Here is a 22,790-nt window from a genome sequence, read left to right as displayed (position 1 = left end):
AATGCAAAGCTATCACCATGCAAATTCTTATTCTGTACAAATAGAGGTAAATGTTGACCCATCTCTCATACTTGTTTCATAATATATGCTACGGGATACCATAAGTCTCCAGACTAAATTCGAAAGTTCGTGGACTCATCGTGAGAAAAATGTATTTTTTGTGAATACTACGTATAGCCAGTAGTAGAGCGCATTCCTTTTTTTTTTTTTTTTTTTTGAAATTCTTTGATTCCATCGCTTCTTCGAGTAGCCTGGAAATGTTAAAGTTGCTGTTCGCGAAAATGTAAAATAAAGATGGCGAATGCCGCAATTAATTTTCAAATTTCTGCTTAAATGTTACCATGAATCAACAAATTGCTTTAAGTCAAGTATGTTCTTCGATTACTCCTACTTGGTGTGAGTGATTTTCAAGCTGCACACAAAACATTCGACAACAAAACAAAACATTCCCAGTGAAAATTAGAATATTACCCCAATTTGATACCAGAACAAAATGAGCATGTCGAATTTTTTGGTTTATTTTCTGCTAATGTTCGGAGGGAGTCAGTTTTTGCCTATGTTCTTTACTCGCTGTTATTGCTTTGAGATGATGACAGAGGATCCAGTTTTCATCTCTTGCAACATATCTTATGAAAACTATAACAATTTTCTTGTAATTGGAAATCTTTATTTCGTAAGCTACACTCACTATTCCACATAAGAAAGGATTTAGAACTAGTAGGAACTGTGAGAATCTAACTTTTGTTCACTATAACAAAAATTTGGTCCAGTGACATGATTTAAATATATTGTATGAATAATTATCTCATTAAAAGTTCAAGTATCTACTATCGTTTCAGTATATTTCATAAAAGATTATGGACTGATTTAGGAAAGACTATTGGACGAGAAAGTGATAATGGAGGGAAGACAGACAGATAAAGAAAGAAAGGGAAGAGCAAAAGGTTTAGGATAGGGACATGAAACGTACGTACTATGTTACAGGGAGGAAAATTAGAAAATCTTAAAGAAGAAATGAAACAAAATAATTTAGATTTGGTAGGCGTTTGCGAAGTTAGATGGGAAGGTAATGGGGTATTGAACAGCGAAGGATATAGAATGTTTTACTCAGGTAATGAAAAGGGCGGTCATAATGGCGTAGGAATAATTCTTGGAAAGCGCTTAAAGGAGAAGGTAGTGAAAGTAGAATTTATTGATGATAGAGTTATGATGTTAAGACTTAAAGGGAAAACGAAGGATCTAGTGGTTATACAGACATATGCACCGACGACGTCGCATGCAACTCAAGAAGTAGAGGAAAATTATGAGAAAATAGAAGACATTATAGATAGGGAGAAGAAGGGTGCGTGCATAATTCTAATGGGAGATTTCAATGCAGTTGTAGGAGAAAAACAGGAATATAGTATCGTAGGCAAATATGGTTTAGGCGAAAGAAATGAAAGGGGAGAGGGACTGGTGAATTTCTGTAGACAGAATTCACTAGTAATTGGGAACACTTCCTTCAATCAGCACAAGAGAAGAAGATATACATGGAAATCACCAATAGACGGCGGAAGATATCAGATAGACTATGTTGTGATTCAGGACAGGTATCGGAATAGCTTAAAGAAGGCGAAGACCCCTCCCGGGGCTGATATTTTCTCTGACCATAATCTAGTGCTGGCCGAAGTAGATATTCAACTGAAAAATGTAGGTAGAAGAAAAGTAGGTAACAAAGTGTTGAATACGGAAAAGTTGAAAAACGAGGAAATCTTCTCGTTAAAAAAATCGAAGAAAAATGTTCAAACGAGGAAAGGATAGGAGCAGGTAGTAACGCACGGTGGGAACATATTAAACGTTGCTTACAGCAGGCTGCAGAAGAAGCAGTAGGTTACCGCGAACACAAAACTGCTAAAAAAAACATGGGTTACAGAGCAGATATTGCAGAAAATGAGTGAGAGGAAGATGTGGAAACAGGTTGATACAGAAGAGGGCAGAAAGATATACAGAAAGTTAAATAAGGAATTACGAAGGGAAACAGACAGAGCGAGAGAAGAGTATTACAAAAGAAAATGCAAGGACATAGAAGAATTAGAAAGAGCTGGGAAATATGAGGAAATGTACAAGGAAGTGAAATCTATGGAATTTCGGAGGAAACAAGGGAGTATTATGATGGCAGTAGAAAATAAGAATGGGAAGGTAGTCAGCGAGAGAAATGAGGTCATAGGAAGGTGGAAAGAATACGTTGAAGACTTATATGAGAGTAGGGATAGACCTTGTAGCCTAAATGTTGAAGGAGAAAATGAAGTAGACGAGTATGATAAAGGATTTAGTATTCTTCGGGATGAGTTTGAAAATGCTATATCCGAGATTAGGAATGGAAAGGCAACCGGAATAGATAACATACCAATCGAATTCATTAAAAATATAGGAGACAAGGGAAAGAAAGAATGGTTCCGACTTTGTAATGAAATATATGAAACAGGAGAATGGCCAAAAGAATTTCTGAAAACGATCATGATACCGATGGCTAAGAAATCGAACCCAAAGAGATGTGAGGACTATAGAACTATTAGTCTCATATCTCATGCAGCTAAAATTCTGCTCCGAATACTGAACAGAAGGTTATATGAAAGAAGAACTAAAGATGTTGAAGAGGAGCAGTTCGGGTTCAGAAGAGTCAAGAGCACAAGAGATGCAATTGGATTATTAAGGGCGATCGGTGAAAGATTTATAGAAAAAGGGAAAGAGGTGTATGTTGTATTTATTGATCTAGAAAAGGCTTTTGACCGCGTGAATTGGGAATTGTTGTTGGGAGTTCTAACGAAGATAGGGTTGGAATGGAAAGATAGAAGACTCATAAGAAACTTATACATGAACCAACAAGTAAGTGTGAGGATAGGGGACGAAATGACGGAAGACAGTGCAATTATCAGGGGAGTTCGACAAGGATGCTGCCTCTCGCCAACACTATTTAATGTCTATCTAGAAGATATAGTGAAAAAGAGCCTACATGATGATGATGGTATTTCGATAGGAGGTAGAATGATTAGATGCATAAGGTTTGCAGACGATATTGCGCTTCTTGCAGAATCTGAAAAGAAAATCAATAAAATGTTAGAAAAATGAGAAAGGACTTTGAAGAATATGTAATGAAAATAAATATTAGAAAGACAAAATCCATGGTGATTGGAACGAAGGGGTAAGTGTCAAATATAAAAATAGGAGGGGAGAAAATAGAACAAGTGAATAGTTTTCGATACCTCGGTAGTATTCTTAGTAATGACATGAAGTGGGGACGTGAAATAAAAGCAAGGATAGGAATGGCGAAAGAAGCCTTTAGTAGGAAGAAAAGTCTGTTTTGTGGGATCTTGAATAAAGAGTTGAGAAAAAGACTCATAAAATGCTTCGTGTGGAGTGTTGTACTGTATGGGGCTGAAATGTGGACATTACGTAAAGGTGACGAAAATCGACTGGAAGCCTTCGAAATATGAGTATGGAGAAGAATGGAAAGAATTAGTTGGGTCGAGCGAAAAACGAATGAGAGAGTGTTAGAAATGGTGGGTGAGAAAAGAACACTTTTAGACAGTATTAGGAACAGGAAGAGATACTGGTTGGGACATTGCCTAAGAAGAGAATGTATCATGAGGGACGTCCTAGAAGGTATGATGGCGGGAAAGAGAGGGAGGGGGCGAAGGAGACTACAATTAATGGATGATATTAAAACAGAAAGATCATACGCGAAGACAAAGAGGTTAGCGGAGGACGTGGAGCATGGAAGCTACTCAGCTGCAGCAAATAACCTGCCAATAAAGGCAGAATACCTATGATGATGATGATGATAGGACTATGATATTATGCACGTCAAATATACAGAACAAAAGGGTTGAATCATTGGAAATCTAAAATTTTCGTAACGCTTTATTCCAAGATAGTGGTTAGATAAGTATTACGTTCGATCAAATGGAAGTTTCAGAAAATACATAAAAATCATAATGTATGTAGTAAGTTGATATTTCAAACTATTCCCAAAGTATTAAACATATGGTGAGAGCTTGGGGTAATTCATATTTTTTAACATTTTGTAATGTGGGCTACTTATTTCTATAATATACCACAAGTAGTTCTTCATTGTTGTAGTTACTTTTTAAAGCAGAGTTAAATTTTGCTCATATTTATCATTTCTCCGGGATAGTTTCAGATATTAAAGTAAGAAAAACGGCATTTATGCTCTTTTCGTAGATTGAAAACTTCCTATGTGCTTTACTATGATACTTATTTATGTATTATTTCAAAATTAAATATTTTGAAGAGAACAAAATTTTCAGTTCTTTATAAGTTTGTATGTATTTATTGGTAATACGTCATATTGTGATCATAGTTTTTAACACTAAGGTCCTTGGGATGTGTGTTGCCTCGTCCGGGGCAATTGCGCTATTACTGTAACTTCTTTCGAACATGAGTTAGTGTGGCTTAGATAAAGTATTAGGTAAAAGGAAAATTTATTCCCTATGCGACGATTACCACCGGAATAAATGTTAAGAAAAAATGTTTATTGAATTCCGAAACATATTTTAATTCTTTTTCATTTATATATAAAGTCGATCTCCATTAACTGTCTGTGAAGGTCATCAGGAAACACAAACAAATGAAATGAAATCTTTGAGATTTACGTCCCACGGTTATGCCGGATAGGCTAAAGAAGACGGTGATGATGTGTAATGAATGAAATGATGGAATGAAGAAAGTGGGAGGAAACCGGAGAACCCCGAGAAAACCCACGCACACGGTGTTGGTCCACCACAAAGTTTACTTGGCGGGGGCTGGGATCAGGAAACACAGATGACGATTTCACTTTGTCTTAAAAAATCACTTCAGCAGCGCCGTAAATTAAATTATAAAATGTAGCCATTTCTAAGATTTGCTCTATGGGGCTGACAGTTGGTAATGGGTTTCATTCAAATAGAAAGACCTGAAAAATGACAATTATGTACACATTTGGAAATGGATAAACAAGCTATCACAATTTTAAATGTAACATTACAAACAAAGTACAATTCAATTACAGCTATTTTAGTACAAAAATGTATAAAGAAAAAGTATTTAAATACCTATAGGTTACTATTGGAACTTGAAGAAATATATTGTACTGGAATACACACAAATGGAATTGTGATTTGATACTTGTGTTCGACACAATTGTTAGTCATACAACAATATTGGTACTACAGTAGAAACGATAAATTGACATTTAAAGCAAGCGATATTGATAATCTGGTTTCTGTAATGTTATCTACGTATGTGTATGCTTGAATCTTAAACACATTAAACAGTATGCCTCACTAGTTCCGTCAATTACAACATTTAGTTGTATTGAAATCTAATAGCATTTCTACTTAGAAAGCGTTGTGAAACTCGCTGTTTGTTTCGATGATTTTACATTCTGAAACCTTCAACTACATATAATGTATGTTTCATGTATTCTATCTACAATATTATTATAACAATGCCAAGAATTGATTTGAGTATTCTCATTATCTGAATAATTTGATAAATTAAGAATCATTCAAAAGTAACGGACTTTTAACATATATGGCAATATATAATGGTAATATATAATTAGGAATAGGACAATAACAATACTTGTTTTGGCACTTTTTTAGTATTCAGTATATTTTTCACCTTCTATCCATTTGCGAATACAAAATCAAAAAAAGTTCACCATATGTTTCAGGAATCTATCACATATCCAGAAATATCTACCAAAGGAGATAAGAGCCATCAACAACAGTGTGACTATAAATCGGAATGTGCTGTTTGAGTATACAGTCAAGTGGATTCAAATACCAATGTTGGTAAGTAAATTGACTTACTCAATTTGTTGTTTATTCAGTCAATAAAAATCAATTATAACAAACTTTATTTCTATTGGTTTTCAGTGTATACAAATACACTAAAAAATAAATGGTATGTATGATATTAAAATGGTATTGTATCAATTCATTTATTTTAGTATTAATAAAATACATATTAAGTTTTGTTCAATAATTGCAGACTATCACAAAAATCTTGTAAGAATATCTACACAAGATACTAGTATAAATCTTTAATCTTTGCGCGAAAAGAATAAGGGTGTAAAAATAAGGTTTATGTGTGATGACTTATATAATATTTATGGGGAAAATTGCTCCTAAATGTTGCATTAACTAGAAGAGAAAGAGAAAGGAATGAAAAATAGTTTATAATATACGGAGTATTAAGGCTACCGCAACTACTGAGTACTTATGCTTTGAGTAGTGTATGGTGGTGTGAATAATAGTATTGCAAAATATAAATAAACGAAGTATGGCTTGTTGCATACGTATATCCTTCCTCCCTTTCTCGACCCAAAAGCTCAGATAGCTTGCGAATCAATTGAAACATGGGGGATGTAGGAACTGACAAGTTGCAAAAAGGATATATATATGTTCGTTCTGATAGTAAGATACGGGAAATGACCTGGGTTGTATTTAAATGAAACTGAACATTTACAAAATGAATCAGTTTGTTATGCTGAAAGGGTAGAAATTGGTGTGAAGGGAAATAGCGGTTAGGATAGGTTAATCTACTCGTACTTACTCGCACGTTTCGGTGTTCTCTCCCTCATAGTTCCATTGGTGAATTGACCTCGTCCATTCGTAAGTCCACTTTATCTCTCCTTTCAGGTTGACGATGAGCCGATGAAGGTTAAGATACAACGTGACTCGAATTGAGATGCCAGTGTGTCTGTGGTGATTAACTCAAGCAAGACTAATTTTACTTAGCCATCGAAGAGACATTGTCATTAGCAATTAATAACGTTTAAGATAGTAAATACTCTCAAAGCTATTGCAAGACATAACTTCCGGAAAAACAAAATCGTAGTTTGCGCTGTTACCTGTTTCTTCGCTGGAAATCAAATTTCGACTATCTTTCACGAAAACTCTTATAATGGTTTTTCCTTAAGTCCCCTCCTGATTATTTTCCCGTTCAAATACGATTCTTTCCGTGATGTTGAAAAGTGCATATTATATAAATTAACCATAGTGATGATTAGGAATGTAGACAGGAAAGCAATCTGTTGTTTTATTGATTATAAAATTACATATGTAAGAATTAGACGACAGATAGCAAGAAAATTTCCCTCTCTGTAAAGTAAATGAACTTGGAAAAACAATTTAAATTCGTTTTCAACTTTAGTTCGTAAATCGTGTTTTTCATTATGTTCAATTTAAAATAGTGTTACTATGTTCAAAATAAAGTAACTCGTAATATATGCAAATGCAAAACAATTTCATATATTTTTACATTTTTACTAGTTCTCCCCAGGAAACTTTGAGTTCAGTTGGGAACAAAAGTAAAACCACCTCATATACGTTATAAATATTTTGGTACCCAAAATGGATTATATTTTGTTACTAATAACAAGAATGTGTACATATATTCCAAAATGAATTTTCAGGGAGATGGAGATACTATTAATGTTAGATTTGAAGATAATAATTCATCATCAACCGACTCAGCAATAAATGTGATTGATGTTATACGACAACGTGACCAGAAATTAGATACAAAAATGGAACTAATGACTCAACAGCTGAATGCTAAATGGGAAGAAATCAACACTAGAATGGAGGAAATTATACGCATTTTTGCAGGTATAAAGAGTTTGGTGAAAGTTATTGAGACACAAAGCAATAAGCATTCAAACCAAATTCAGATACTTCAAGAAGAGGTGCAAACGCTGAAGAAAAGATAAAGACAACAGATGGCAATATTCATTATATTGTAAATACTATTGATGTGGACCTGAATACAATGGAATCCAGACTTTACGAAGAAGCCAGGCATACACAAAAGGACTATCTCTAAATGAAAGACGTAGGTTCTAACTCTGGGAGTGGAGATGGAAAGAGAAGATCACAGAACAAGATTACTGCTCATGGATAGCAGGACATCAGCACTCACGTAAAACCTAGCGAATTAAGATATTCTAATACCCATTTTAAATTTTGTGAAATAAGATTGATAATTAAACTTAGTGGACGTCCTTATGGTATTTCAACAGCCACAGTCATGGAAACATTTGAGGAAGAGCGTGATTTGATAGCTGTAAACAGTTCCAATATTCTTAACGTTTTTTCCTCATATTTTGTTACAGCCTTGCTCTGTATGGTTTAAAGCAATTAGAAATAATTTGCATACATATGTCGATTTCAAAAGTGCGATTTATTTGGATTTCATATGGACATTGCAAGTTTACCATTTCGACTTTCAACAGAAAGGAAAGAAGTCCATATTTGTAAATTATATTTAGAAAAATAAAAAGAAAAACGATTATATGCTGAATTAAGGTTTTACGTAACCAAATAACTAAACATGTAGGGGAGATATTTTTATTCGAAGGATGGTTGTACTAAGAATTTTCAATATGAAGAGTTATTGAAAGAACATGAATAATAATGTGAATTTCATTCTGCTCTAAAAAATAAATATATACAAAACATAAAATAAAAAATACATTCATTATATATAATCTCTCACAAAGAATGTCATTCATAATAACTACAGTTTAGTATGCTACTAGGACAGCAAGTAATGTAAAAGGGAATATTTTAGTAGCCTTCAAATAAGTGATATTTTTATTCGTAGGATGGGTCTGATAAGAATTTTCAGTCAGAAGAGTTATTGAATGAACATGGAGAATATGGTTAGATTTAATCCTCTCTAAAAATTAAAAATTTACGAAACATAAAATACAATATTTGCATTCATTATTTATAATTTCTCTTAAAGAATTTCATTCATAATAAGTACAGTTTAGTATACTATTACCATTGCATGTAATGTAAAAGAGAAGGACTTGTGGTACATGAACCAGGTTGTAGAATTGACCCGATATTTCAAACGAACATTATGGATAGTCTTTCTCCTAATATTACCTTGACATGTATTTCTTGAAGGAAATTGAGCTCGCTCTTAAACAAAGAATTTATCGAAATGCAAATAGTACAGCCTACAACGCAGGATTTTTCTATACGTGATTAACTCTTGGGGTTGACATAATAAAATAGCATCCCACAGCAAGTTTTATCGGGGCGTCTATCGGAAGACCCCAACATTACCCTCACAATTGTACTTGAAAAATGTAAATCACTTGCCAGCCGATATACACTACTTCCCACAGACAATTGAAGCATCTACACAAGAAACTTGAAGTATTCCTTGTATCAAAGCAAGCTACGGTTTAAACAGTAAATACGGATGTAATAGATCTTAATTGAAAACCAAATGAACCCGTAGACTTTCATGATATAGAGAATAATCCGCACAATTTTGTCGGATGGTTTACTGTTTGATTCATAAAGATACAATGTTCTTTTTGGAAATATCAGCCACCTTGCTTGATGTAGTCTTTCTGCACTTCTTTCTGTTAAACTTTGAGTATTATGTCCTGTAGATATCGCTTTACAAATGTCAAAAAGGCTGATGATCACTGGATAGACTGCTTCCGGCTTCAAATCAGAGATCCAAGTTACGGGAATAGAGCCCCCAGATTCTTTGATCCAGGCCATACAACTCAAACAACACGCTCCTCTTTTTATTCACAACACATCTAACACTTGTTTCTTCTTTTCCAAGTGCGGTCCTGTCTACCGTAAAAATACCAAAATCTTATTCTTTGTTCTTTCAAAGCTCCATCAGTGTTGGCTGAAACGATCCTTGCCAAAATCTTTTTTTCTCTCTTTGAATTTTACTGGCACCGATGATATTTTCTGTATTTTCTGATATGACTATCCCGACATCTTCTAGGAGGAAATAGGCTAGAAAAGTTGCGTATCTAGTTGATATCTTAGTCCTGTATACTGTAGTACAGAGTGTGGATAGTTGCAATATTTTCGGCTGAACAGCAGGTTCAAGCGATATTTTAAAATGCTTTGGTGGTTAGTATTCCTCTTCTGAATATAATACTTTAACAACTGTTTTTCGCATTATACTTGTTGTGGATCAAAACTATCAGCTGATTGTTCTTGATCAGTCCTCTTAGCTATTGACATTTGCCGCTAAAGGCCTTGTCCTACCCTCTTGATATATTGTTTGCCTTCCTGACAATCCAAGTTCGCTACAACCATTTTTCTTCTTGTTCTTTGATCTAGAAGAAAAGGCATCTCTAGCATTAGCACTTTTCTTCGTTTTTCGCAATTGCAGGCAAGAAAATTGCAACATTTACAAAAGAATAAATCACATAAAGTATTTTTCATACACTCTTGAAAATCACCAATTGATTGTCCACAAATTTAGAAACCGGACTTCGTTGACGTTTGCAAATTACGGACAATATCATGGTACTTCAAAATCATTGCAACAATCCGTCTTACACTGAGAATTGCTTCGCTGCTGATTGAGGCGTAATCCCAAATTTCCACAATTTTGCTGGCGAGATAGATAATAAATCCTTTGTTGCAGGCTCACTCCGGGATCCCGAAATTACCACTTTTTTCTCTTTCCCGATAGGTATTGTCTCAACACACCTTCGGCGGTAGTTAGCTGTCTTCGGCGTAATTCCTTAGGCGTTCCAATAATGTTGTTACTAACGTCAGATCGTAAGGAACTTTTCGATACCGCAACTTCAGCATAACTGTCACCCTCTTACGAACAAATAAAAGGCCTTTAACATCTATAAAACACTGTTCTCTCTTCTACACACAACACTTTACAGGAAAACAATTATTTACAGTCGAAATTAACTTCAGCACTAATAAATAAATTAGGCATCAACAAACACGTTTGACGCAACTGGTTGACTACTACTGATAAGACAGTTCCTTTCCGCTCGGCGAGTTGAAGACAAGTGAGGCTCAGGGAGGGGTGAGTACCAGCCGACCTAGTGCGATAAGAAGATGCATTAAATATTGCGAGCAAATTATTTATACAATTGCTACTTCACAACGTGTCATTAAAATGTTTAATTTGTCATTCAAGAGGCCTCAATAATCTTTTATTAAAATTTAATTGTATGTCATATCGGAAAATCATTATTTTTTTCACAAGTTATTAACTAGGTTTTTATGTTTGTGGTGTAGAAATAAAGCCGTAATAAATTTCACATATATTTATTTGTCTTTTCCAATGAATTTCAATGACTTAAACCCTGAAATATGCATGAAATATATTTTTTGAGTAAATCAGTTAAAAAGTGATATTTTTCTAACATTTGGATTCTACTTGGGAGCAGAATGAGTTGTCTGATCAATTTGGGATCTTTGTAAGTTTCATTGATGCTACTTGACAAAAAATCCGCACTAGCCATAACCGGATTTCGAATGAAATTTTCCGATAATCCCTAATGTGTATTATATTGAATTTGATTGTTGAAAATTGACTTTATTCAACGATTGACAAATTACTCCCAGAATTCTTGTTTCATTCCAGACCAACATTCATGAAGGTAACACACAGCGACACTTCAATTTTGAACTAATAAAATCTACGATTATAAATGCACATTTTCCTTTACTCGACTTCGATCCCACATTTGGTCACGTTTTATGGCTTTTGTTTGCATTTTACAAAGAAATTTACGTTTGTTTAATTTCATTTCAGAGTTATCAATCCCCTTCTAAGCTTTGCCTATGTTTTGTTTTGAAACGCTAACGTATACGCTAATGTTTTATATTCACAATACTGTACATGATATTAGTAATAAGATTTTATTTTAATCGTTATGGAACACAGACTATGAACAACAGACGATACTACTAATATTTCGTCTCAACAGATAGACAAGTTTTTATGTGAAAAGTTGTACTTCTCAACCTTTAATAAACATTACAGGTGCAAAAATGTATCTATTTTATTCATAATCTGGAAGTCATATAAATAGTAAGGAAAATGTCATTACATCGTAGAAATGTACTACCTTAAATCATCTAAAAAAAGATAATTTTAAGAATCTCACATGTAAAATGTTGCGCTCAGTTAAATTTAAGTATCAGTCTTCCACACTTTAGCTTCGACAACATGAACAAACAGTTTAATTTTAAACAGTTTTCCAAGAGCGTGTATCCAAAGTTAAAAGTTATGATTCTGAGACAGCATAGTGCTAGTATTGTAGTGGTGAACAATTGCACTTGATTTATCTATGAACTTTATAAGTATATTCGATTTAGGTCAGTTTCCATGGAGTCTATGAAATGCCAATGCCAACTAAAGAACAAATTGGGATGGAAATGATCGCAATAGTGGACCATGTGAAAATGGAGGTACTTATGACAAATGAAATTGCAGATCCAGATGTTCGCCATATTCCAGTGGAATCCAGACAATGTAAATTTCCTGATGAGAATGATGGCTTGTGGGCCTTTGATTACTATAGCTACTCAGCCTGTCTATTGCAGTGTAAGGTGGACAAGAGTATGGAACTCTGTAACTGTACCGGTTTTGTTATTGGAAAAAGGAAAGGTAAGTAAAGAAATTTGGATTGGCGAACAAATGCATAACAATCCTATGTAAGTGAGCTACGTTATTACAATTATTAAATTAATGATACTATAATCGTATAACACATATATTAGCATTAGTTTATGTCTTAAAATCATAACCCAACAAAATATTCTAAACTATTAGCACATTTTAGAGATCTCGTTAGCAGAATTTAAGCAAGATGCATTCTTGAAGTACAACTACGTGTTGATTAGTCCATTAAAATAATTATACATGCTCATATAGCTATTAAAATAACTGAAATACGTGAATTAAAATAACTGAAATAAATTAAATTTACCTACTTGATACGACATAAGACAACAACCTGCATCGCAGCATATATTCTTAAACAGAGGCATATAGATCGCCAAGAAGAATATGATACTACTGACATATTTAGATACGTCAGTAGGTATGAACAAAGCGATTAATTAGGAGTAGAAGCTTCAGAATTTGCAGTAAATTGTAGTGTATGCCTAGTTATGGGAGGCAAGATGTTTCAGTTGATTCCGATGTTCCTGGATTTGCTTCAACCACGATTAGTTTGGAATCCAAAACCTAGAGTTTTCTTTCAGCTTGTATTACAAAATCTCTGGTTTGCAAATAGATATAATAATTGTATCATACAATAAATACACTATTTCTTACTTATATTTCAAATAACTTTATAGCATCTGTGGTGTTATTCGGTTTTCTCAGTTTATTAAAATAAGCATCAGCAAGGCTCCTACCACTGGACTCAAGTGGTATTTTTGTATCTGCCCGACCGTTTGTTACACACTCATTTAACTGATTTCAGCGAAATGTTAAATGTATCTTCCTTGAAAATGGAGAAGAAAACTAATTGTTTGTGGTCGATGAGAAAGTAACATAAGGAGAAAAAAAGGGGCTAGAGCCCACCCACGTTGCAAAACAATTTTCTAATATAAACCTTGCAAAATACATTCACTTATGGCAAAAACATAACTTAAATTTTCTCTATGGGATTGAAAATACTTTCAAAGATAGACGTTAAAATTTGTCAACAACGAAAAGGGCTCAACTCATCTCCCTCAATTTCAGAAAAATGTTTCCAAATATGTTTTATATAAAAAATCTCGATTTTAGCGTAATATTTAATACATTTTTTGAAGATACCCAATCATGCCCTCAGCATGTGGATCTAGAGTCAGTGAATAATAAAATGGTGGCCAGGCCTTCCTATCTTCTTACCCGATTTATTATACAGTTCTAGAATAATATTTCTGAAACTCATTAGGTTTTGATGCAATATAATATACATTTATTTTATAAATTTTTGTTGACTCCAGTTTTTGGGACTAAAGTCAGTTAAGCGGTGAATTCAGTGCCTAATATCACATCCAATACATTTTACGAACAAATATTACATTTTTATGGATTATTGCGTATACTTTATGAAGCTTCTAAATCACTCCATTAGTTGATTTAAAATCAAGCAGGTACAACAGAATAAATATCGCCTCCTATATTTAAAAAATATACGAAATATTTTCTGTGAAACTTCTGGATTTTAGCACAATACGATTATAGCGTTTATTGAGGATTGCATATTATTTCCACTCCTGGAGTTGAATTCCATCAAATATTACTCACGTAACACCCGCGATTACTCACGTAACATTTTTACGATACTTTCGTAGTAATGTATTTAACCAAATATGACGTATTTTTATGTGACTTTCGAATTATTTCACTTGCTTGTAAATGAAATTAGTTAAAAGTTATCGTGCGTGTGGTTCCAAATTCTATATACATTGTAATGTTCCACGTGGTGTTGTATAAAACCAACTTCATGCTTATGTTTACAAATAACAACTCATGGTTTTACAAGTAGATTCTACACACCAGATTGATCCACTATCACCTGCAGACGACGGATTTCTAGTTCCTCCCACGAAGCAGACGGCGACAATGGAGCAGCAGCGCTACTGCCGTCTGAGGACCCATTTAAATTTGATGGCCGAAAGCGGACCTGTACCAGTTCTCTGGTACCCCTTCTCCTATTTGCAACGGAACATTAGGAGTAACATAAAACCAGGCGACGAACCTGCAACGGGATTTTTGGCTTTTCCTTTCTCCTGGCCTAGCCTGATACGGGGCTCTGTCGGGAATCCTAACCTCAGTCGCTTAGCCTGCTACGGGGCCCTGTGGTGATCTAACCAACCCTCTGCTTGCTACGGAGCATTGGGTCCCTAACACCACTCTACTTAGCCTGCTACGGGGCTCTGTGGAGATCCTGTCTGTGACGTTGCGGTCAAAGACTACACATATCTAACCTTGCAAACTTATAGAAACTATCTTTATAGTATTTTATAAAATACTGTTTATAGTGGCATTTTATAATAATAAACGCCGGTAGTGGGACTCGATTCCGGACGCTCTTTTTATTAACGGTCTACCTACAATTTGTATGGGACAGAGTCTTACGTTGTCGCTGGAAGTGAACTTTTTTTCATAGGTATGTGATATTCTTATCTGTCAAATTAAGAACTCGGACTTTAGTATAATTTAGTGTGTCCCTCATACCAGGTCAGGAAAAAAAAACACTTTTCCGGAGGACAGTGTAAACGTGGAATAGAATTCCCGCCCTTCTTTTAATATCCCTCACCTTACTAAATACTCTGGACACGAAAACCCTGATAGGTTTTGACCACCTTGCGTTAACGGATTCTTGGAATGAAGAGAAAAAAAGAACTATTACCTATGCACTTTCAGGACGTGGCTCTTGATTTAATGCTGCAGTTAAAAGCACAAACCCAATTGGACACATTCAATAATGAAGAATTACAGACAAAATTAACCGATTTAATTAGACCAAAATTAACTGCAATAGGGCTGAGTTTGAAAATTTTCACATTCAATAAGGCTCAAACGAACCAATTGACGCATATTTTTTAAAAGTGAATTAAGAGTTATTCGTCAAGGTATGCCTCAGGCCACCGAGGAACAGAAAATAAATTATTTATCTTTATGTTCAAGGGGAGAAATACAAAAAATCGCATTAGAAATATTTACAAACGTTCAAGCTTTGCAGTCACATTTGCATAACTTGGAAAGGCTCAAGATCTTATAAAAAGCATGATTATATACTGTGTGTTTCAGATATAAAGCATTACGAGCAGTCGCCAATGGTGCGCGATATTCCGCAAGGTGTTGCCGGATTGCGGACTCCCCTCTCCGTTCTCGCTCTTCCTTCAGTTGAGATTATCACACACATTGGCAACATTATTCAAAATGTAAATATACTATTCCAGCTAACTCAAAAATTTTGTCTGTGCATCTTAGAGGTATATATAGCAAGTAAATTACTTACCTATTAACGTTTCCAGTGGATATGCTAAACACTGGTCTTCAACACAACTTTGACTATCGTCTATGTCATTTAATATTTCGTTATTGTCTGAATCTGAGTCTTGTAATTTATTACCATGGGCTACAAAAATTGTAAACACAAAAAATAATTCTTCGAGCCAGACTTCGTGGTACTTTTTGAAAGAAAACTCCACACTTGTACTCGGTTTGCTTATAAACATTGTCGACTATAATCTTGGAGAACAAAGTTTAGCGTTCCACTTCGAAATTTTACCAGTCTGAATCATTGTTTTAACAATTTTGGGTCATTAATTAATTTAAGCGACACATCACTAATCTTGTATTATAAGCGAACATCTTAAATAATGCAGCTCACTCGTTTTTATTTTTATAATAAGTTAATTACCAAATTAATGACTTTAATTTCGACACAGGATATACTGATTTAGAACGTTATGACGCTTCATGAGTACGTAAGTTTATCATTCCAATAATTTCCAGGAATTTAAAATCAAACATAAAAAGTACTTTATCCTATCGAACCGTATTCGAATGCAGTATTGATGTTAAAGTTTGAGATTAAGAACTTAAAGAAAAATGATTTGATACATGCCGCATAATTTCTTATCAGCCGTTTAACACCAACATATGATAGGTGTAGGAGCTAAACCGATTTTCTCTCCACTACGGAAATATAATGAGTTCGTGGTTGAAGATCTTGAACTTCATCAAGACAGCTATCTCGTCCGCGCTACCATCTATTGATTAAAAATTCAAACTAAACGTTAACCTTTTAATTACACTAGTAAACAAATTTAAACTTTTTGTTTCTTACATGAGAAAAATCACCTGATCTTAAAGGAACATTTTGCGCTGAATTCGAATATGCACTCGGTTTCTCTCCATCGCGTACAGTTTTCCCGTAACAGAGGGATTTTCGGGAAATTCCCTGAAAAATTCCCTTTTTCAGATATTTTATTCCCCTAGCTCCTGTCCCCTTACATATAGTGACATAGAAATTATACCTAAGTATACCTTGATTAATATTTAATATACCCTAAAAGTTTCGTAAAAATCGCTTTGTTCTTTCTAGAGAAATAAATATATTTGTATGTATACAGTGTGCACTGTTTATTGCACCTGATAGTAATGCTTTCAGATCTCCTGAGTTGGTGTAAAAAAGATTTGCTTTATTACCACAAACACAGACATAAAAATGAATATTTACAATAGTCAACAACACACTTGTATTGCTCTCTGTAAATTAGAAACGTGTATAAAAATAGAATGTACTTCCAACGTATATTTTTTTAAACGTACAGTATATGTATATCTTAATACATATATATACAATTCTCCAAGTTTTTTCGTTTTGTTCATGAAATTGTTATCAATATTTGTTATCAAATGTAACAGAATGCAAAAGAAAGAAAGAATGGAATACAGACTCATTGTTGACAACAATGAACTAATGCAGTCTGAATTTTCCACTACGGTATCGTTTCCCCCCTCCCCCCACGCATTTCTTTCTTTCTTGTGTTCTTGACACCTGGTGAGGGAGTTTTGTACATTTTTATATTGACGTGTGGTTTAACACTACTTCACTTTCAAAGTTGTCTTTGCTGCTAAGAGTGCTTTCATGTTTGATCTTAACGGCATTATACCCAACTAAGACCAGAAGTTTAGTTTGTGATCAGTACAATGGCGTCAAGAGGACGGCGTTCGTGTGTTAACTCACCAAATAGTTTTTGTTATGTGTGTGGCCAGTTTGTAGTTAAAGGACAGTGTAGATCCATTACGCCATCGGTGAAACTAGCATATTATATATATTTCGGATGTCATGTGGGAGATCAGGACAAAACTTGGGCACCCAACATAATTTGTGCGTCGTGCTACGTCACTTTACTTGCATGGGCCACAGGAAACGGAGGTTCATGAAATTTGCTGTACCAATGGTGTGGAGAGAACCCACCAACCATCTGGATGATTGTTATTTTTGTCTCACAGTAGTTAAGGGACATTCTAAAAAAAGCAAATACACAATAAGTTATCCCAACGTTAAATCCGCAATTAGACCTATTCCGCACGGAGATGAACTTCCACTTCCCGAGCCCCCTACCAACTGAGAAGAGATATGGCCAAAAGACTCTGATGATGATCATGACCTTGATGAACCATCGACATCAACATGTACATCCAAGGATCCAACGTTCATCCCTGACTGTGTTCGCGAGCCACATTTCATCCGGCAGTGTGAACTTAATGACTTAGTCCGTGATTTGCACCTGACAAAACAAGAGGCGGAACTTCTGGGATCAAGGCTCCAGCAGTGGCACTTATTGGATGCAGAAACGAACATATCAGTGTACAGGAAAAGGCATGTTCAATTTTCAAGCTATTTCTCAATGCAAGATAATGTGTGCGTATGTACGGATATAAATGGGTTGATGGCGGAGCTAGGAATTCCTTACGTTCCAGAAGAATGGAGGTTATTTATCAACGCGTCAAAGGTCAGCCTTAAAGCTGTCCTTTTACATAATGGAAATAAAAAACCTTCTATACCACTTGCGCACTCAGTGAAGATTAAGGAATCCTATGACACCATGTCAACTTTGCCAAATCTTATAAATTACAAGGGCCATTGTTGGCAAATATGTTGTAGTTGGTATTTTATTAGGACTGCAGTGCGGTTACACGAAGTACCAATGTTTTTTTATGTTTATGGGATAGCCGAGCTGATGACAAACATTATGAAGTGAAGGAATGGGAACCTACAGTGAATTGCGTACCTGGAGAATGCAACGTCAAATACGCTCCTTTGGTAGATCCTAATAAGATATTACTCTACCGCCACTTTATATCAAGTTAGGACTTATGAAAAACATTGTCAAAGCCATGGACACATCTGGTGAAGGTTTCAAGTATTTGCGAGATAAGTTCCCTAGCCTGAGTGATGCTAAGATTTCAGCGGGTGTTTATTGGTCCCCAAATTAGGAAATTAATGCTTGATGATAGCTTTGACAGCAAGTTAAACAGTGCTGAGCTAGCTGCCTGGACAGCATTTAAGTGTGCGCAATTTTCTGGCAATAACAAAGCTGAGAGTTACGCAGAAATCGTACAGGACATGATACAGAAATACAAAGAGTTGGGTTGTAGGATGTCTTTAAAAATCCACTTTTTGCACTCCCACCTCAGCTTCTTTCCTTCTAACCTAGGTGCTCTCAGCGACGAACAGGGGGAAAGATTCCACCAAGATATAATGGCAATGGAGAAAAGGTACCAGGGACGATGGGATCCTTCAATGATGGGGGACTATTGTTGGGGTCTTGTTAGAGAATGCAACATTTCTTACAAAAGAAGAAAGTAGTGTACGTTTTTGTAACCCAATGGAAGTTTCATATATTGTGATAGTTTTGATTGCCTTTTCATGACCTTTTGGTACATTTGTATTATTGTTTATTCTAAATTATCACACTTGTAAATTATATTGTATTATATATTATACATGTGTTTGTGGTAATAAAGCAAAACGTTTTACCTCAACTTAAGAGATCTGAATGCATTACTATAAGGTGCAATAAACAGTACACACAGTATACATACAAACATATTTATTTCTCTAGAAAGAATAAAGCGATTATTACGAAACTTGGAGGGTTTGTTAAATATGAATCGAAGTATACTTAGGTATAATTTCTATGTTAGTATATGCAAGGGGACAAGATCTTGGGGTGTAAAATAAACGAAAAGGGAAATTTTTGAGGGATTTTCCCGAAAATCCCTCTGTTACGGGAAAATCGTACGTGATGGAGAAAAACCGAGTGCATATTCGAATTCAGCGCAAAAAGTTCCTTTAAGAACAGGTATTTCCTTTTATGTAACAAAACATTCGTTAACTAGTGTTATCTAGCATTCAAAGCATTACCATTAACATATTTAGTTTGCTTTTATGGTTCAACCATGTATTCTTGATTATAATTTTGTATTTTTAAAGTATTTTTGTACTTTGGTTACAAAATACAGGATGTTCATTTTAAAAAATGCCATAAAATCTAGCTTATGTGTAGCTACTGAGCAGCATTGCCCTATTACCTATGATTAAATATCATAAGAATACCGTTAGTAATTACTAACAGTTTCGTTGAAATATTTTTTGTACAGAGCAAGAAACCACAAATAAAACAATAAAGAGAAACTTGCGCGGAACGAAGGAGATAGAGCTTCTACAATACTAAATTTGACTATCTCGTGTGACGAAGATTAAAAATGTCTAAACAAGTGACTCGCAAATCATGTATATGAATATTGTATGAAAGCAATCATGCCAACTACATGATCACTGAGGTTTATAATTCGTGCGGATAATGCAGTAGGGTCAATCCATACGAAGTGGCACAAAGGTGGTTGCCCGACCAAAATTATAAAACTTTGACTGTGATGAAGAAATGATGTGTATGAGAAAATTAATAACACTATTCACGTTGACATATGTACAAGTGTTCCTAATGACTGCCATCTTCGTTGTCGGTGGAGTGTCATTTTTTTTTTCATTTGCAAGCGTTTACGAAAGCGTATACAGTTGCTCAGGACGTACCTATCACAAACTCCACACAAACACGAATGTTTAGAGAAGAGATTGAGGTACACGGAGAACATATACTCTTGCTTCTAAAGAAATATTCAGGGTCGCAAACCAATACATGAAATCACCAGAACAAGTATAGAAATTTACACTTTTAAAGGACTGTATTTTGATATGGCATAAACAAGGGGCTGAATACTATTGCACGTAAAGAGTCGGCAGAAACATCCATAGCTATGATACCACTGGTATCGTGGATTTACAGGGCTCCTAAAGTTGAATTTTTGATTTTGATGCCATGTTTGAGGCGTAATATATCAAGAAGACAAAGTGCTAAAAATTGCTGCATAGGCCACAAAGTAATTAAATATGTAAATAAACAATTCCAAAAACTCATGACTTATATTAGATTAAAAAATCGAGGGCATGTTAAAAACGCGAAAAGACGCGTGTCTCGATGGTCGTAGTCAGAATAAAAATTAAATATATTGATGTGTTTTATGCTAGATTTCAAAAATTACGCATGGTTCAGCAATTAGGCGCGCTTTTGTTTGTGTTTAGTTGTGCTAAATCTTCCGAGTTACGTTTGTTCCATCTTTGTTGCTCCATGATCAGTACCACGTCTACAGAGTGGTTAATTTATTTTGACCATCCGATATAACGGTCAAACCACAAGAGAGAGAAAAGGGAAACTCTGCACGAAGGAACTATAAGAAGTGGGACATCTTTGTATGTTTTAAACAGAAAGACTCAACAAACAGTGTTGCCAACCTAATAAAAATTTATATTTTTTTAAATGGCACTACGCCAGGTTACATATTTCAAATGAACGTGTCAAACTTAAACTTAAAACACCCTTTTATTATTCAGTGTTGCAAACTAAGGATGTTATAGTATCACAAATATTCAAAGTTCGGAAGCCTCTACCGCAAATGCAGCATAACGGAGACTCACAGCATAATGCACATCGAAAGTACTTTAGTGTTGAATACCATGGTCATAATATGATATGTTTAGAATGAATAAGAACGAACTTACCAGGGATTGAAAACTTTATTCTATTTTGAAAGCATTTATTTTGAAAATACGCTGAAATAAGTGTATATCTAGTTACCTGTGTGGTTTGTAATGGATGTGTAAATCATTTTGCCGTTTATACCACTTCGGTATCTCAAACCATTCCGGAGCTATGCTAAACACTATTGAAGTTTGCAACACTGTTTAAATCGTGTAACTGTAAGAACTTGTTGTAATTACAGCTACTAAAAACAACTGCCGTAATGCTATAGAAGAGAAGGGAAACAACAATCATTTTATTTTTTTCCACAAATACGACATTTTCAGAATAGGCTAGATACATGTAACGCAACCTTGTGAACACATTAACTTCCGTAACTGGGATTGGATTTCAATTATACTTTGCGGATATAGTAAGTGTCTTAATGTCGAGGTCGAATTTGACGATTGCTGTTGTGGGTTCAAGGGGGAGCTAAGCCCCTTACCATATAAACGTGGCAATGATCACAGAGCTAGAAAAATGGAACAAGCGCCGTTCACAAGCTTTTGCACAACTGAACACAAACAAAAGTGTGCCTAATTGCTTAATGATATGTAATTTTTGAGATCTAGCATGAAGCATATCCAAATATTTCAATTTTTCCGTGATACGACCATCATGACACGCATGCTTTCTTTACATTTTTACCATGTCCTCATTTTTTTCTACATGTAATATCAGAAATGATTTTTTGCAGTTTATTCACATATAGAATTACTTTGTGGCATAAGCAGCAATTTGTTTTAGCACTTTTCACGTCTGAGATATTACACCCCAAACATGGCATCAAAATCTCAAACTTCAACATTTGGACCCCCATAAATCTACGATACCAGTAGTATCATAGCTATGGATCTTTCTGCCGACTCTTTACATGCAATAGTATTTAGCGCAAAACTTTTGAACCCCTCAGTTTATGACATTCCAAAATACAGCCCCTTTAAAACTGTGATTTTCTATACTTTGTCTGGTGACTTCATGCATTGGTTTGCAACCTTGCATATTTATTTAGAAGCAAGAGTATATGTTCTCCGTGTACCTCAATCTCTCCTCTATACATTCGTTTTGGATTTCGTGTGATAAGTACGTCCTGAGCAACTGTAGTTTCCGTAAACGCTTGCAATTACAAAAACATGACACTCCACCGACATCAAAGGCAAATTACTTCTACATACGTCAACGTGAATAGTGTTATTGAACTTCTCATACACAAGGTTCATCGCACTCAAAGTTTTATAGTTTTCGGAAATGGTTGAGCAAGCATTTTCTACATCTTTGAACAACTTCAGATGGATTGACCCAATAGAATGCGATGTTGCTTGAGAGTAACAGTAC

The sequence above is a fragment of the Thermobia domestica genome, chromosome 5, assembly GCF_964235325.1.
Source record: "Thermobia domestica chromosome 5, izTheDome1.hap1.1, whole genome shotgun sequence".
Lineage (NCBI taxonomy): Eukaryota > Metazoa > Arthropoda > Insecta > Zygentoma > Lepismatidae > Thermobia > Thermobia domestica.
This window is presented reverse-complemented; position numbering follows the sequence as displayed.